The sequence below is a fragment of the Lathamus discolor genome, chromosome 17, assembly GCF_037157495.1.
Source record: "Lathamus discolor isolate bLatDis1 chromosome 17, bLatDis1.hap1, whole genome shotgun sequence".
Taxonomy (NCBI): domain Eukaryota; kingdom Metazoa; phylum Chordata; class Aves; order Psittaciformes; family Psittacidae; genus Lathamus; species Lathamus discolor.
This window is the reverse complement of record NC_088900.1, coordinates 4,042,535-4,061,439: the sequence shown is the minus strand read 5'-3', so window position 1 is coordinate 4,061,439 and position 18,905 is coordinate 4,042,535. Positions and strand designations below refer to the sequence as shown.

Here is an 18,905-nt window from a genome sequence, read left to right as displayed (position 1 = left end):
GAAAAGCTATCTTAGTACCTGTGAGCGCTGAAGCAGAGAAATTAAAGCATATGTAGAACAGCAAGAACTTGAAAACACAAATATTCAGTTACTCTGAACCATTTCCATGAAGAGATTTTGGTCTACAGGCTATTTAGACTAGAACTAGACATTCCTCAAGTTATGGAGGTCAGGCCGGATTGGAAAGATACTTGTAACAGATGCATCTTTTCTTCAGTTGAATACTCTTGGCAGCAATGCTCAGCTGTAGGTGCTGTGTTTCTTCAGTGAACCTTTGCATCCTACTCTTAACTGGTGTTTACTTCAGACTACCCACTTAAAACAACAAAAGAGCACAGCTAAGTAACTGGATGCAAAGAAGGTAGAGTCTCAAAAGCACTACAGCCCTAACAACAGGGGTAGCAAACAGACCTGGCAGCAAAGAATGTGATAGCTTTGTGCGTCCTTCTCAGGAAAGAAACCATTATCTAAGCTTTGCATGCTGTAAATGAGCCTATCTTATATTTGGCAGCATTCTACCAGAACTACTCCTGAGCAAAACTTCTCCAACATCAGTTCCTGTTGCAATGACACTTTGATAAGGAGAACAAAGATATTAAGGCAATCAAGTCCTTGACAGAATGTCTGGCATGCTCCTTTCTGAAACTGCTGTCTAACTTACCCACTTTCAGCCTCTGCTACCATTCATGAACAGTGAAAAGCCTGAAATGGCATTTAAAAGTTTCATTTAGATATGGCAATTCCATGGATTTAGGTATGCCTTTGAGTAGTCTTAGCGCCCTGGAGTTAAAAGTAAACACCTTTCATCAACATTAACGTGCCTCAAAAGGATTTTCCTAGTTACATCAGTACTACAAGATCTTTAAGTGAATTGATGCATTGCATCATACACTGCCAAGGAACCTTTTCTCTCTCCCATTTCTTGAGATGCTAGGCTATGTTAGGCTTAGCACTGCGTGATACAGCCAGAGCTGTGCAACACCTACAGCAATGAAGAGATTTCAACTACATCTCAGGGAAAGACCTTGTCTCCCAGAACCAGGCGGTTAAGCTACCTGGAGCTATCCAAACAGATGACAAAAGCCTATTCTCTACCAATGCTACTCTCAAATACATATCACAACATCAGCAGGTTTAGAACTACTATTTCAACTGTAAAAAGGCAAAGATGTACCAGATTCTCCACAAATAGAAGCCTTATGCAAGTTTGTATCTAAACTTGGTGCTCAAAGTTTGTTCCTCTTACAGCCCATTGTGCATTGTGGAGAGCATACACATACCAGCTGCTAAACTTCGGGCAGTGTTAGGAGTTGTGCCCTCTTGGACTGGAATCCAAGTCATTTCCCAAAGTAGCAGCCTCAGCAACTTCTGCTTTAAAGGCCAGAAGCCAGGCACAGAAAAGAGTCCGGACATCTTCATTGTACTCCTTTTCCTCTCATCCAAGTGGTCATTGCCATCAAGGCCAAGACAAGCACGAAGCTGATAGATTACATTAGGGACAGAGAGGCAGCAGTAAACAAATACCAGAGATCTAAAGGTTCATGAGGAACTCTGTGGCCTCAGGGCTTCTTTCAAGGACAGGGTGTTTAATAATAAATGCAAGATTAATACAGCTCTCAATCACCGGGGCAGGCCCTTGGGGAAGAGGACAGGGCTTGAGCCTGTTTTATTAGAGTCATTTAGCATATTCACAGTGTTTGTTCCATAAACACTCCACGCAGACAGATGCATTGTCCAAATTTAGCTCCTCAATTTCCCCTTCTTCGGAGCATTTCCACACAAAAAAGACATTCTTCAAGAAGATCTTTACAGCAGCGAAGAGAACAACAAAGCGAGTGAAAAATCATCAGTATATCAAGGGCATAATTTCTGCTGAACAGTAAAACAGTTCCTTTTCAATATAAGCTAATGAAAAAGCTTCCAACATGATACCGGGAGAAAAACCTGCATTGAGCATATGGGGAGAGCACTGAGCCATCAAAGCTCAAACTTTCCTAGTCTTTCTGGCACACAGCTACAACAGAAATCCCTAGACTGACACTGGGACCGCAGAATGCTATTGACTGAACTATCAGGTACCTGGAGCTTCAGCAGGACCACGCTCAAGACTGATTTTTACACCTATGCAAACCAAGGCAGTTTCATTAACCCTACCGGAGGGTTTCCATTGGAAACCCTCTGACTGCTCACAGGAGGAGTGTTCTGTGGAAGCTCTCCAGCAGGTGCATTGATTACCATTGCTAATGCCTTTGCTCAGATGCTGATGGTATTTTTCAATAGCTAGGTTTCTTTCATCTGAATTCCCCATTGCACCACATGAATATTTACCAGATGAAGAACCTTCTTTGTTTTGTCTTTGCTGCCACACTGCATCCTGAAATACTAAACTAACTTCAAGTGAGCACCAACCTAGCCCTACCCAATATATAAGTCAAGAAAGAAGCTTGTTTTATACCATTTCCCCTCCAGTTCCACAAATGCCTTTCCAAAGCCCTCAGAGAAGACTGGTAGCCTTGCAAGATTATTAAACACAAGTATTCCTATAGGCCTGTTCTTTATTTAAGTCTGAGCTGTTACTGCCACTGAAAGGATCCCGAGAGGAATTATATTTAAGGAAAGGTTACTGTAAGCTAGATATAAGTTAGATGTTAGTGACAAAGCTCCCCAGGTGGCACAGAGTCAGAAACAGAGCTTTAGCTGAATTCCTAATACCTTTCTTTAACTGCCTGATCATGTTATGAGCTTTTAAATTCTTGTAATTCATCTAAGCACTAGTAGAGCTATGCCAGGCAGGGACTTAAATGGAGATAATATGCCACAATTTCTTTTTCTTTCCCTCTGCAAGAAGGGTAGGGAAATATTCCTGCTTTAAGAAAACGACAGAAATTCTGTCTTTGTGGCTGTCACTGATGCACAATAAGATCATAGAATCATCGACTTATCCAGACTTGTGTTCCTGCTGCAGTCTTTCCCTGCTAGGCTTTATTACACAATCACATCCAGTGCATTCCCAGAAGCTAAGTTTCCCACTTTATATAAGGCTGTGGCAGATGCATTCCCCAGTCTGAAGGGGGGAAGAACCGCTATCACATCCTTGAAATGAGAATATGCATTATCCCTTGACAGCTTTCTGTCAGAAGTTTCAGCCCTTCTAGCCCCCTTTAGTAAATCCATGCCTGATCAGAGTTTATTTATGTAGCCTGGAAAAGGCAGCAGCTTTGCTACACAAGCCACAACACTGCACTGTACAGAACTGGAAGGCAAGAGAGGCACTGCATTCAGGTGAAGACCTGTCCTTAGCATGCCAAGATCTTAACACCAAAGCTGTAACTGAGCTGGAGACCTCCGCCACGACACAGACATAGCAAACAGGAGGTAGGTTGCGTTATTCCCCAGAGACACACAGCATTTCCCACCCTGAACTGCCACGCTGCATGTAGAAGCTGCCACCCAGAGGGGGCTGTCATGGTGCTTAAGTTTCAAGATGCTTCTACAAAGTATTTTAGGGTTGCTAAATCAGTATAAATCCAAGTTTACCATCACTTCATCTGCAAATCCCTCCTTTGTTTTCAGACCACCTGGCTGTGTCAAGCCTCACTCACTGCGTTTTCCACTTTGGTCAATAAAAGCTTATGTGTAAAGGATGCTTCTTCACTCACACCTCACTCCACACCTAAAGAGAGCTCGAATTCATCTCGGTTGTGTTCAAGTCCATTGTTTTCCAGCCTGAAGAGTGGTTCCTCATATGTCCTGGGCTGCACAAACTTGTGTGTCTTTTCCTGCTAACTGTACAAGCCACCTAATTTCACAGCAAGCCTTTGAATTCCTTATTTCCATCACGGATATACTCTGCCTTCCACGTTCAATGAATGTGTTCAAAGTACAGCTTGAATCACTAACCACTTGAAAGGCGCACCGAGTGCTACTGACAACACTGATTACTTTAAATCATCTGCTCTCTAGGGATGCCAGCAGGACACCACTGGCAACTGGGAAGTCAGATTTCAGGACTGAATACCAGAAGCTAGCAGAACAGAAAAGGGAATATTAAGGAACAGAAGCAGTACAGCACTTCAACACAAGAGCGTGATACTATAAATACAAACTCGCACCATTGAGTGGGCACGACTGCCTGAAGTATTTGCTTAACTTCTTAATTCATAATACAGAGATTATCTTCATAAGCGAATACCAGAGCTCAGCTGAGGATGTCAAAGCCCTTTACAAGTTTTGGCTTTACTTGACAAAGCTCCATCTTTCACACTACTCCTTTATCTGTATGGAAGAAGAGACCACCATTGCAAGCGCAGTCTCTTCACTAAGGAGTTATTCCAGCACATCAAGGTTTTCAAGTGGGCTGACCACCATTCCCACAGGGAGAGATTTCAGAGCTCTCCCGGGAAGCATCATTGTAAAGGAGCAGAAACTTTCCCTTTGGGGCAGAAATAAATCATTGTCCTCAGAAAGAGGAACTCCAGCATTCTGTTCTTTAGCTTTCTGCATCTTCCAGCCTGGAGAAGCTACTCAGATGTTAACCACAAAGCTCCAGTGAACAGGATGTGGTAGGGCCTTGCCCCTTTGCAGCACGCTAGCAATTGCTCAAGTTATTTTAAGCTTTCTGCAACTGACTTTATTTGCATGCAGAGTATACTTGGTAGGGCAGGAACTGTATTTTGTTCAGTGTTTATACAGCAAAACAGACTCCTTCTCCATGCTTAAGTCTCCTACATGTTAAGTGATGATAGAAATACAATTCATGTACCCTGCTGTTGAGCTTGGGATTAGCACAGTACCTCAGGAGAGTTAGAAGTGAGGCCTTTCAATGTGTTCTGCTTGACAAGAGTCAAGCAGACACCATTTTCAAGCATTTATCCTTAAAGAGTTTTCTTGAGGTCAAATGGACCATCAGACAGGGCTTCTGTTCGTCTCTTCCAGTGATACAAACCCTTTTGCTGTCTACCACTTCTATGAAGCTTAAATTCTGGCAGTTACGATGGTGAGGAAAGTCGAGAAGCAATCTCAAACAATACCATCATACAACCCCCCTGCCAATGCTCAAGTGCCACACATCCCAAACACCCTCTGCCATCGGTGTACCCTCTAGACAGCGGCTCAAAGTTCTCAACTGTGCTTCTGTCATATGGGAAAATCCAGTCTTCATATGCCCTTTTACACCTTAATATGTAGTCTAGAGCACAAAAACTATACCTCTTGAATCCTACTTAAGTTCAGCAATTCAGAAGACATATTTGCATACATTTACTTGCATGAAATTCCTTTCCACAGTAAAATGTCCTTTCCCCACAAGCAACGCAACGCATCAACCAGCAATTAGCATTGCCTAATAAGCACCTTCCAGCTTCAATTTGCTTTCCTCTTATGGTAAATAGCAGTCTTCCCAGCCAGCCTTATACAAAGGACTTTCACCCAAGCAGCGTAGAACTGCATGAAATCTTGTTAATTGCACAAGTTCTGGCTCCTTATTTCGCCTTTAGGGGATTTTGTTGGGCTCCAGAAGCACATAAAAGCATACACAGGTATTTGCTGTGACATCTGCGAGCAGCCGAAGCAGCTATCTGTTTTCTGTACAGTCTGGTTTCGTCCGTTCCTGTTAGTGTCCACCAAGACGCGCGTCTGTAGGAAATAGCCATTCCGCGAGCAGAAAGAGCTGCAGACCATCCTGGTTTGCCAGTGTGCAGAACCCAGTTATTTGCTTTAGGGGGCAAACCCTGACATTTGGCAGCAAAACGATGTTTACTCCCTGGAGCATTTATAATGCTATGAGGAGCATGTTTTACATATATACCACTCCTAACAAGTCTTCTAAGCAGCAGTGGAAAGCAGCCACCAGTGCAGGTCACTGAAACACTGTAAAACTGCAAGAGTGATCAGGCAATATTTCCCTTTGATGGAACAACCAAGATGACAAGATGCTATCTGCTTTGAAATAAAGCCAAAAAGAACTTCAGATGGAAGTACCACATGCTATAATACCAATAAGCATAAACCATCAGGACCTCACTCTTTCACACCACAAATGCATCTCATGCAGTACATTGTCCACCAAAGTAATGTGGAAGAAATCCAGCATAAATAACCTCTCCTCAGAATTTATGGGGTTGATTTAAAGCTCTTTATTCAAATGTTAACGTAGGCCAACCTTGCTTAACTTCCCCTGCCAGATAAAAATCATGACCTAGAAAAAATTTACTGTGGAAAGCAGCAAAAGAGCACGTTTGCAACTGGAGTGCAAGGAAAGAAAGATAAAAGCACCAGGGAAAGGAACTAAGTTTCTTTGGAGGCCTGAGGAGAAACATATTTTAAGCTTTAATGTGGTATGACATGAGGAGACTTAATAAACAGTTTTTTGATCATGATCCAACTTACTGCATCCTCTTCCCTAAATTCCTAGAGTGGAAGAACTAGGCTTTGGTCAGAACTGCTTCGGTTTTTTCAAGCTAAGTGCAATGGGTTCACCAGGGCAGCTTCTTTTATCTCTGCTTGTCCCAAGAACCAATTTCTTTATCTTCTGGATCAGCTCATACAAAGAGATAAGCTTCAACTATCTCTCTTTCCCCCTTACCCCACTAACCCTCGCCTCAGAACCCTTTCCGGACTTCTTGCTTAACAGGGTGTGTGTAGCAGATGCAGCAGTTAAGGGAAGATGGAAAGGCTCAGCAAGGGCTCCATCTACTGGGACACGGGGCACGCCTCAGGGATAAAATACAGGGATGAACAGCTAGGATACAACACATCCCCAATACAGGGATGAATAGCTAGGATACAATACATCCCCAATACAGGGATGAATAGCTAGGATACAACACATCCCCAGTACAGGGATGAAGAGCTAGGATACAACACATCCCCAATACAGGGATGAATAGCTAGGATATAATACATCCCCAATACAGGGATGTAGAGCTAGGAGGCAGTTGTGGTGCCTCCCAAAGTTACAGCATTGATGCATACATTTGGTATGTTCATACAGCTGCAAATCCCAGAGGCAAACACCTGGGTCAAACAAACTACATGTCCTATACTTTCACATCCCTTTAGCATCTGTAGTATCTGTGCTAAGTATGGTTTCTGATGGGCCCAAATCCTTGTCAGGCACTGCTTATTCCGTGTATCGAGCTAATCACAGCTAACACATAAAAACTGTTGGCAGTCTCCCCCAGGAATGCTCGTTATGAAATGGAAACAGAAGGGATGTTTCTGGTTTGCAGGCAACCCGTGAGCTCATTTCACACACACTTGTTCCTTGTGACAGAGAAATCTCATATTTCAACGGCAGCACGAACTAATAAGCAGGCATTTCTATTTTTACTTCCATCCCTCTACATTTAAGAGGATTCTTTGTGAGATTCTACAAGTGTTTAGCTAAAAATGCAATGGTTTATCATATGTTTTCCCAGGTTGTTCTGCGCTGAAACAATGGAAAACCCACTGAATTCTACAGAAAATATCAAAATAGTGGCACATAGACAAGTTTTTCAAGCCACAAGCTCTTTTGGTTATCTTTTACAGCAAGAACATTAGTAGAGAAATACACAGGCTACTATTGATATTCTGCCGGAGTACCACATAGATCCAGCTTGCAAACTGTAGAAATATATCACGTATCCAGCATGAAAGATGTTTGTTCTTCCTTAGTGAGGCATAGATGGATTTCTAACAAACCAAAGATACAGAATAGAGGTGGGAAGATGCAGTATTGACTACACTATTGCCATAGTATTGAAGATGATCAGAGCTAAGGGGCTGTGGGTAGACAAGTTACTTGGCTACTGAAGTGTCAGCTAAGTAGTTGGAAACACAGCCCACTCCACTTGTTTCTGTGGAACAAATCCATGTAACTGCCCTGTACTCTGCTATTAACAGCACTGTTTTCCTCTGTCCATCACTGCCACAAGGTATCACAGCATGTACTAACAACTATTCTTGTTGATGCTGCAGGCCAACGAGTCTGAGTGTTCTCTCTATCACCCCTGCATCTGAAAACACAACAGATATTTTCATTAGGAGGAAGAAACTTGTATCCACTCCTTTCACAAATGAGCTTATTATGGGGTTTTTTTAGGATTTGAGGACAGCACAGAAAATTTGCACTGTATTTCTTTGATACGTATTTGATGGAGATGTCCCGATGTTCCAATTTACTGCTTGTTGCTTTTACAACTACAAATTAAGTTCAACCAAGTATCTTTCTCTTACTACAGCAGCAAGAAGTCGGAGGTAACCAGAGAGCAACCAAGTTGCTGCCCTCCTACCAGTCAAGCCCACTGGGTGGCATCATTACTAAAAGAATAAGAACTTAGAAATTCATTCTTTCATAATCCTTTAACCAACAGTGAAATACAAAACCCCCAGCGTTTTACTCAAGTTGGAAACGTAATTTTCATGAAACACAGTGGCTTTTAAATGCCAGGTTTTCCCTTTATTAACACTGATGAAGAAATGAAGACAAAGTATCTGGTTTGCATTTGTAGAGCATCTACTACCAACTTGCACAGCTCTGAGCCTCTTCAATATACAGTAAATCAAACATTGAGCCACCCCCTCTGAGGGACAGGATGAGACATGGAGGCTTACTTCAGTATGATGTTCAGCCTGGATTCTAGTTTTAATAAACCTGGGTCTGTCAGGCTCTGGTGATGCATTTCCCCTCCCCGGGCCATTCCATGATCTCAGTAATTCCTATCAGGCTTCGTGTAACGAGTTGGGCAGTTAAGCATCCCCTGACCATACCAAGAACTCTTGCATGGCTAAGGTGGGAGCGGCGCTGATCGTACCAGGAACTCCCGTTGCCTGGGCAAGCTGGGAGGTGAGAGCAGCAACCATCAGTCATTCCCAGACATCCCCCAGAACATTCCTCACCTTGGATGTAGCCCCAGTGGAAGGGTACCACTGTTACTGGAATGTCGAGAATTCCAGCCATTCACCGCACATGGCCAATGCTTTCAGCCTGTCGTGCATCTCTTCCAGTCCTAATTTGCATAACAATAACACCACCAGAAGCACTCTGTTTCATTGGGTTTGACACATGCCTCAATAATTAACTACTAGAATAGACCACTGCCTTCCATCTGTGTCCCTTGTTCCATTGTGAGTTACAACACTGCGATTTTTTCCTATTCCACCTTCAGATGATAAATATGCCCCATTTTCCTGTTAAAGCGCTGTGGCCAGCAATTGCTGAGAAGTGTTGCATTTCCACTTAGCTCAATGATATATGTATGCTTCTCCTTAGCAAAAAACCTAATAGCTTTTTTCCTTTCTCATGGTAGCAGTTTAACACATGCTAATAAGACAACGTTAATACACAATATATACTGAAAACAAAACTTTTAGCCACTACAAACCACTAGATAAGGATCAAAGTGAGAAGATTTAGTTCTCAATGTAGGCTATAGAATGAAGGTGCACATCTGGTTATAGTGAAAGATCTACAGGTAGACACATGCCATGTTGCCCTGTCTCAACTCCAGAACAGTCTAGCCATAATGAAGCCTTTGAATCAATTCACATCTTCAAAACCTTCAGGTGATACAAAGCTGTTAAAATCAGTTCTTGTCGCTTGCCTGAGCACAGGGTACAACTGACACATTGATTTCATTATCAATACTACACTAAAGGCGTAAAACAGCAGAAAAGCATGGATCCCTAATCAAAATAAGAATAAGGAAATGTCTTCTATCCTACTCCTTTGGATATTGATAGCCAGGCTGAACAATTTCTAGTGTTTCCTGCAGAGCAGGAAAGCTGCAAGAATCATGGGTTTCTGCTGCTAAAGATCATTCTGCCCTTCTCTAAGATCTTGGTAATCAGTGTGACAGAGGAGAATCTGAAACAAGGTGACATTTTCTACTTCACTGTGCAAAACACAAAGCAGGAGTAGGTTGCATTCCCAAACCACCAGCAATCAGAAGCATCTTACCAACTGAAGGAAAAGAACTTACAGACACATACCACACACACTGCTGTGTGTGCACATGCATGAATGGCAAAGGCCCTCCGAAAGAAGGTCGATGTGCCTTCCTGCCAGAGAAATGGCAAATAAGAGGCCCCAAATTTATCCTACCCAAGTCAAGTTTCTACGCTTCAAACACTAAAACCAGAAAACACACGAAAGTCTTCCCCCACCTCATGTCCTTCCAGCTGAAGGCAAGGCAGGCTATTAACACCTTCAGCTCTTTGTTCTTGTTCCTCCTCCCATCGTTTTCCAGTTTGGGACTGCCGATATATCCATTATGAATTGCCTGCTCTATAAACGCTAATGGTGCAAGCAACATGAAATCACAGTTCTCCTTTCACACATGGGCAAGCTAGGCATCGAGAGATGAAACAAATAGCCCCACATTACCCACAGCTTCTGTGGTAGAGTCAGGAAGTGAACACTGATTGTAGGAGTTCTGGGACACCTGCCCTTCTCCCAAGAATTACCTGTCCTTTCTCAGCAGGCACCCAGAGGTACACTCATAGCAATAGTAAGCTCATGCCAAGACACAGATACACCTGTCAAACAGCAGCTTCTAATTCTGCCTTCATACCAAGCTGAGCAAATACATGGCAGTAGAACCAAACGGGAGAAGGCCTTTCCCTCTAGCCCAAATTAGAGGATCAATATGTTAAAACTGGGAAATCTAAGACAAGGAACAGAACGGTGTTCTTGGGGGATTCTGGTCAGTATGGAATTTATGTGGCTTTCACTGCAGTTCTCAAATTCATGATCTATTCAACAATGAAGGTCTGGAAGAAAATGCAATTTCAGCTCTTTTACCTTCCTCTGTAACAACCCAGCTCCTTTAGAAAATGAAGGCAGAGGTGCTGAAACACTGCATCTCCATTGATCTTGCAATTTGTCCCTCACTCGGACCCTGTAGCTTATCAAATTAACATCCAGTAACCAAGATTCCAACAGAGAAACGCAGTAATGTCAATAAGCATCTGCCCCATTAGAGGCACTAATCCTGACAGGGCACATCTGTGAATTATTCAATAAGCAACATTTGTTTCATTTTTGTGGTTAGACACTATAAAAAACACAGGATTTGTAACATTTTCTGTAACAACTTGCATATCTGCTTGCAACATACTTTTCCTTTTAACTGTAGTCACTAAAGCAGGGAACTTCTGCATTCAGACATCAAGGGACACTTTCCAAAAGGTCCATGTAGCCATGACAGAGCATGCAGGCCCAAAACACTCAGCAAGCATCATGGAATCCAACTGCTGAGGTGCACATCCAGCCTTAAGTTCACATCGCAACACTGACATAACACTTTTGATCAGCAGAAGTTAAATCTCCTGTCATCGTTGTCTATTACATAAATGCTTCAACTCCCTTTCTTCCCCTGAGACATCCAATCATGCCGCTGCAGTGAGGTCATGTCAGATCTGCTACCAAATTATTCTGAGGATTGGCTAAATTGAGGGCTGCAGAGCTGTCAATCTAGACCTTGGAATGAAGATCCACTTTCAGAGTATCGGTCAACAGAACAAGCAACAAATCACTTACCCTTGGTAATGCAGAGAGTCTAAATCTTATAGTTAGTCTCTTCGTTTCTCAAAGAGGATGCCTATTTGCTGCTCCACACCAGTTTCCCTCCCACCGCTGTCCCCCACAGTCTAAGGGGGAAACAGATTTTCACATCACAGCAACAGGACAAGTGGGAATTAATAAGGGCTTCTTGCAAAGAGGATGAAAGGAAGAACCCAAACAGACTGCTGTCCTTGACACTGAGCTGATTGCATACACGCTGTGGGAAATGGCACCAATTTCAGACACTAACTACTCAGCATTCCTACTTGAACTCATTGAAGCTGCAGTTCATGTGAGGCAAGGTAAAGGCCAACTCACAGCCAACACTTCAGCGTCAGCAATGGCTTCGCTTAGAAGCGACTGAACAAAACACAACAGAGAAAGGAAGAGCGACCTGCATAAACACAGAAGACACTGTCATACGCATTACTGTCTGCAGAGGAGAAAGCCTTAACTAAAGTAAGATTTTCTCCCATTGCTTTTCAGAAACTCAGCAAAACCAGAGGATTAACAACTCCAGTTATTGATCACGGGAATTGATCAAAATCCTGCTAAACAAAAGCTGGTAGTGCAGGAAAAGCAAGGAGCCAAAACAGCCAACTATGTGGGAGAGAAAAGTTAGTGCCCAAAACGAATAGCAACATCCTTTTGTCTGAAAGGCCAAAGTCGCTCCTATTCGAACTCCTAATGTCAGGCAAGGGTTAGAACGTGGCCTGCTCCATTTGTTAGCAAACCCAGAAATACCCCTGTTCAGGTAACTACAGCAGTACCAGTGATCAAGTGTCCCCTTTTCCCAGGAAATGGACTTCTCTGTGAAGTGGTTTTTCTCCTCACTATGAATAATGGGATGCAGCAGAAGAGGAAAGCCACGTCTGCATGCTTTACAATGCCAGAACTCGCTTCCTCCCAAGAGACAGACCACCCAGGACTCCCCTGCTCAGAGATAACAGGGCACAAGTTCCTACCATTTATGTTCCAAAGAGCTTTTCCTTTGTCATCTCCCAGATATGTTATTTTGTCTTCAGTCCCAGACACACAATGTATTTATGAAAGATATTTACATTTTGAAAGCATCTCCATTAACTAACAGGGTTTTTTCCTTGCTTTTTAAGGTCAGTCATAAATAATTCAGTGCTACATACTGAAAGAACATGCAAAGCTCAACTTTTTACATGCACTAGAATTAAAGGACCAATTCCCTATTAATAGGGAGTCAGAAATGTGGTTATCTGTGTGCTATTACACAAAGTCCCTAAAGCTATTTAAGCATAGGAATATTGCAGCAGAAGCACAAAAACACATTTAAGGAATTAAGGAATTCAGTAGCAGTAACCACAGATACACTTTATCCTGTAACACAAGATGTTGATAGTCCATCTTGTCTAAACACATAGTTATAAGCACAACTAAGCACAGAGTGACTCACATTAGAGCCTTAGACGGTTTATGCTTTCTGAAACTTTGCAGAAGCAATGACACGGTATGTTAGATGAAACACACAGCCATATATTGTATGAAACAGTACCGAGTCATGAATAGACCAGCGGAAAACAGTAGCTTTTTTCTTCCAATTTCCCCAGCTCCATTGAGTTAAAATAGTTTATTTTCTCAATCATCAAACATTGGGAGGCATTTACAGCCTCTGGCTCAAGGAATCTCCAAATCACTCCTTGTAAAACATCAGAATGATGCAAAAGAGAAGGCCATACTGTGCTTGCCTGCTTCTTATACTCATCCACTAAGCTTTTATTACCAAGCAACATCACAGCGAGAATACTGCCATTTCCGGACTTCTTGGCTCTGATCAAGTTGTTCTATTATTTAGATTTTTATCTTCCAGTAGGCAGGGAGGATATTCTTTGTGTATGACCACAATCATAACTAAGACAGTGCTCATAAGTAAGCTTGCAGTAGTGGAATAGGATATGATACAATGATGAAAGTGCTGCTGCATCAGAAATATCACCCTCACTAGGACACACCATCACAATCTGAGCTGCATCACCTTGCAATCACAGTAGCCTAAGCTTATGAATAACTACCACACAGAGTAACTGGTTAAAGCATAATATCTTTATCGCATGCCTCAAGTCCTAAGACTGCATCTTATCCAAGTCATATTCCACAGGGTTGATTAGCTCCATGAAGTTCATTGCCATGACAAAAGACACAAGTGTTGCACAAGACAGATTCGTCATGTTTCAGTTAGGAGCAGGAAATGAGTCACCTAAATCTGGGATCCACTTTCTTGCAGCATCTGTTCCTCATCTGGCAGTAGACTACTAAATCTCATGATACTGAGAACTAGCTTACACACAGGATACACAATCTAATACACAAAAGAAGGTGCAGCTGGTAAGCCAGGAGGGGTGAGCCAAAGGACCTGCCTGGTGAGCCGATCTCTCCATTTGCACTTGAATGACAAAAGGAAAACCCTATTTGAGCTCCATGTTCCTGGCACAGACGCAGCATCCTGAATGACTAAACCAGCATGCAAGCGAACATCTTCTGCTGACTAGCGGTGTACAAAGGAGACTGCTCCCTCACACTGCTTCTCCAAGGTGAAGAATCCCCATTCCTACCTTTAACCTCTCTGTCCTTCCCCCTCCCTTCTCCCTTTTAAAAATATTCTCTATTTTAAGTAAGTTGCAGGAATTTCATTTGGAGCTTTTCCAGGTTGGAGCCTTCGAGTCCCCATCAGCAAAAGCCTGGGAGTTAAGAGAAAGAAATATGCAAAAGTCTGACACCTGCCACTTTCCATTGAGCTTTGGGTGGAAAATGTCCCTGGCCTCTTCCATTTTTAATGTCAGGCTCAGCCTGGCGGAAAAGATTACCTCCAGGTAAAGTCATTCAGAACAGGAGTTTGTCTGCCAAGCCCCTCCTTTTTCCCTACTGATGTACCACAACAGCCTGAGCATCACTTTTTCAGGGGCAACCTCCTGCAGGGGAGGTGCATGCACTCAGCACAGACCGGGTTGCTGCCTCTCAGATTGTATTTGTGAGGCTGTGGCTCTAATGATGTCCTGATGAGATTCTCCCTCTGCAGTAACGGAGCAGACTGCAATTCTTTCACAATAACAGCAGCTCATTTCAGGGCTGGAAAAGATGCCAGAAGTTAACAATGTGGGACCCTCCATCTTCCCAGATATTTAGCAGCCCTCAAATGCCCTCATTAGTCTTCAAGCGGAGAATCTCAGATGGAATAGTTTTGTTCCAAAACCCACAGGATTATGCAGTTAAGATCTTCCCAGCCTGGGCAAGATCTATACTAAGCAAACAGCCTCCTCCTGTGCTATATATCAGCACTTACAGAACATTTCTGTGCTGCAAATAGGAAAGGCATCAGGTACACTCAATATTTGTATGTAGATTGGTCAGCTTCAGGTTTAAAAGCATTCAGATTAGAAGCGAGTCACACTGAAACACTTGGATTCCCTGCCCCAATTCCCTCTCAGAGATCAAGTGTCATTTTGAGCTGAATATAACCTGAATGTTCTAAAATAGATGGAAATAAAAGCAAAAGGAGATGTCATTCTATGTGACTAATGTCACAAGATACTGACGCTCTTTATTAATTGATAGAGCGCTCTCACTCCAGCCTCGCAATCTCAATGTCTTCATGAATATTTCTATGCAGACAGGAAGGAGATTCTTCTGCTTCTCTCCTTACTCCTGAGACCATCATAATTGGTTTCCTTAGAGATTCTAGGCTATTGTAATTTGGCTATCAGAAACCTGAGCGAGCCCACCTTGTCTGGCCGCTCTCCTTGTCATCAATAGAAATCCAGTTTCAGATAGCCAGAAATACCTTTGAGAAAGATTACTCATTTAATACCATGATTAATTCACAGCACAGTACATGTGTGGTAAGCCTTATCCAAATACTTAAACCCATGCCATCTCCCAAGAATAGTCAGAGTAGGTGGAAGAAAGCAAAGAATAGAACATTAACTCTGAAGGGAAATTTATCAGACCCACATTTATTAAGAAGGAAAGAGAGAATGAAACTCCTCCAGAAACAGAAAATTCCAACATGAACTAGGCTGTAATACCTCAGAGGAGATTAAAAAAGAAATAGATGAAGCAGAATACATGTTCTTGTTAAATACCAGGAGACAAGAGCTTTACTTCAGCAACCTAAGGCAGTGGTCAAGAGACAAGAACACGGGATCATGAGGAAAGGCTCAAGGGATGTTCCGCAATAGCCTACAGCATTCACTGCCTCTAATTCACTGCTTGAGCTCTTCTGGAGAACAGGGTGAACTTTACCTAGTCACAACTTGATAACAAATGCAGAGCTGTAAAAGGAACTTCAAGGAACACATACGTTCCTATGGCCTGTGCCCCTTGTTCAAGATTTCCTATCACTTCTCAAGAGAGTCCTTTGGGTCTTTTGGTTTAAACGGCTTTGATTGGCACAACTGGGACTGTCAGAAAAGGTTCAGCAACTGAGCAATAAACCTTCCCGAGTGTCTTTTAGCCATACCGAGTCAGTGTCACAGCCTCAGTGACCACGCTGGCATTTTAATAGGAGCTGAAAGAACAGGTCTTGGAACCTTCACTCCTTACAGCTCACATTAAATTAGTAATATACATTAAATGATTATCTCAGATGGCATTACTTAAACATAACCTCACAGGACATTTGCCTCGAGCAAACTGCAACAGAAAAGCCAAGAGATTATGTAGCTCAGATACGCATGAGTGTACAACAGCATGTTTGCACATGTAAGTGTGCCCAAGGAAGTCCACAAGCCTCAACAGTTTCTTGAAGCATATGGACACACAGGACAAATGCAAACCCATTAAGGGTCCGTAGTGAAAAGCCAGTATTTTATCACTGATAGTCATTTTTGAACAGGCTGCAGGCCTACCATTTTCAGTCAGTCAGCACATTACTCCCCTTACAAATCAGAACAATCAGTTTTCCTGGGTCAGGCACCCAGAAGGCTCAGGGATTCCATGAAACCTTAAGAGAAATGCCTAAGGTTACCCAACACAGAGGCTTGCCCTGCTTTATTGGTGCAACTGCATACCAAATCACGGTTTCCAGTAATTAAATTTAACAGTTACATATAGTGTTAAGCAGCTTGATGCAATACAGTCTACAGCAGTGACTTGCGGAAGTTCAACTACATTAGCAACTGGTGCAATAAAGCTGTCATCAAGTAAAGCAATCTTGTCCATAGGATTGCATATAGAATTTAGTGACATACAGAGAAAGTACTTGTAATGCAGCCTCAGATACAACAAAACCAAGTCCTCTAAAACAAGCCCCAAGAGAACATTCTACCTAAAAGCAAATACAACTTGGCCTACCTCAGGGTAGGTAAAAGAAACAGAATCCACAACTACAGGTGCTCAAGTGCCACATAATCACCTCCATAGCAATCCATCATGCCATTCCAGTTCATACTTTATATTGGCCATCCTTTACGAAGTAGGCTCTTTAGTTATTTCACATACTCCAAGTGAACTCTGCTTTGGTGAAGATTAAAACAAAACTCCAGGGACAGACGGTTTCAATGCTTGCAACAGGCTGGCTGCCATTCAAAACCACGCTCCCCCCCATGTCATTTGCATTACACAGTATTTTTCAACCTAGAAAAACAATGTTTAAGAATAAGGCCACAGGTCTCCACTAATCATTTTAACTCCAGCCTCCCTCCTCCTCCTATGTTAGGTCATTGTAACAGTGCATGGAGTTAGTACACCCACTAAGCACTGGGGTGAAGTTTACTAAATCATTTCCTATGGCTCTATAAACAGCTGCTGCACAACAAATATGTTTGCCTGCTTCCAAGTTGAACTGGGGAGCAGTCAACAGATCAGTTTTACGCATGCCATGGTGCCTAATGACAATGGTAATAGACGAGAGAGAAATATCCAAGATACAAACAGCTGTTTCTTTGCATTCGCTGGTTTGATAAAAAACTCATGAAGCATTTCTTGATTTTCCTTTATTTTTTTTTAAGATACTTTTTTTTCATCACTTCTAAATAATCGCTTCTAATACTGAAAGGAAAATCTGGTTTGCTGACCAAGATGTGCTACTTTCTACTAACCAAGCCAAAGGACTTACTTGCCTACAGGCAGCTAGCCACACTGTGTCATACTAACTGCATCCTGTGATGGAAGTGGACAAGAACATCAGGCTCACTCTAGTTGCTTGTTAAAAGGAAAGCTTGAAAGGGCAGAAGTACTTGGACAGAATTTACCTGAAAGTAATTGAGAAGCACATTATGGCTTGATATTCTAGAGCATACAAGTTCTTATTAACTACACGACAGGAACAGAAAAGTAATTCAAAGAGTTATATCTAGTAAGCACAAGGCATTTGTCTTCCCTCTTTAAGAGCTTCAACAGGGCAAAAGCTTCTTCAACAGAAAGCTACACCAACGCAAAAAACACTCTAAGGACTAAAGTATTAATGCCTAGAAGTCACCAACACTCACACAAAAAACACCACGCTTACCCAAGCTGAGATTTAAGCAGAATAACTCCTAAACAATATCATTCACACCTTCTCCAGCATTTTTCTGTTATCCTATACTATACTAATAGCAAAATTAACTTAACATGCTGAAACCATTCCCCAACACGTAGAAAAAGCACTTACTCCCAACCAAATTTACACAACAGCATTAAATCCCCCACAGTTGTCACATACCTTACAGCAAAAGCAGCAGGCAACTTTTCTCCTCCATTTTGTTAGCCACTACTTTTGCACACGTACTTCTTCCTATAGTTGACTTATCCAGCTTTTCCTGCAATGCTTTTCTGTCGCATCCATTACACGTACATCAGAAGATCATAAAAAATGAAACAAACCCCCTAAAACTTACAAACACTCATTTTTGAACAGCATAACCCTCTATCAAAAAACACCAATCCACCTCTACTGCTTCCAAACACGCGCTCTAACACACTCTGCTTAATCTCATACGACCCACACCTGCATCCTGACCCACCCTCCCTATGTGAAGATTCATATGCTTCACACCTGTGATTCACAGATAAGCTTTTCTTCCAGTTTCACAGCTGGGAAATGAAACCTTAGTGTTCCATTCGCTACTGGAACAATAAAGCCCAGCATTGTGGGTGGGTTCTTTTCTTCCCTTGCACTGTTAGAGATCCCCTGAGTTCTGAAGGTAAAGAAAAGTTGGTGTTTGCTTGTGATGCTTCTATGTTTAGCTTTATTAGCTGTGATGTTTTGGTTGAGGGGATGCTTTCTTACTTAGGAAAGCTCCATTAGGGGCTTTGTTAGGAAACAGAAGTCTTGTATTCCAGAAGTACTTAAAGCTTTTTGACATTAATGAAAATGAAACCTTGTATGTTCTGACCTGGTTTGCCTTTTAAT

The 18,905-nt window shown here is 42.3% G+C and overlaps 1 protein-coding gene across 1 annotated transcript in view; it reads right to left on the bottom strand.

Moving 5' to 3' along the window:
• Positions 1-18,431, bottom strand: part of GRAMD1B (GRAM domain containing 1B) — a 129,318-nt gene extending 110,887 nt beyond the window's left edge. Inside the window, exon 1 of the mRNA XM_065697347.1 lies at positions 18,216-18,431. The gene's annotated coding sequence lies outside the window, so the exon portion shown is untranslated. The remainder of the gene's footprint in view (positions 1-18,215) is intronic.
• Positions 18,432-18,905: the final 474 nt, after the last annotated feature.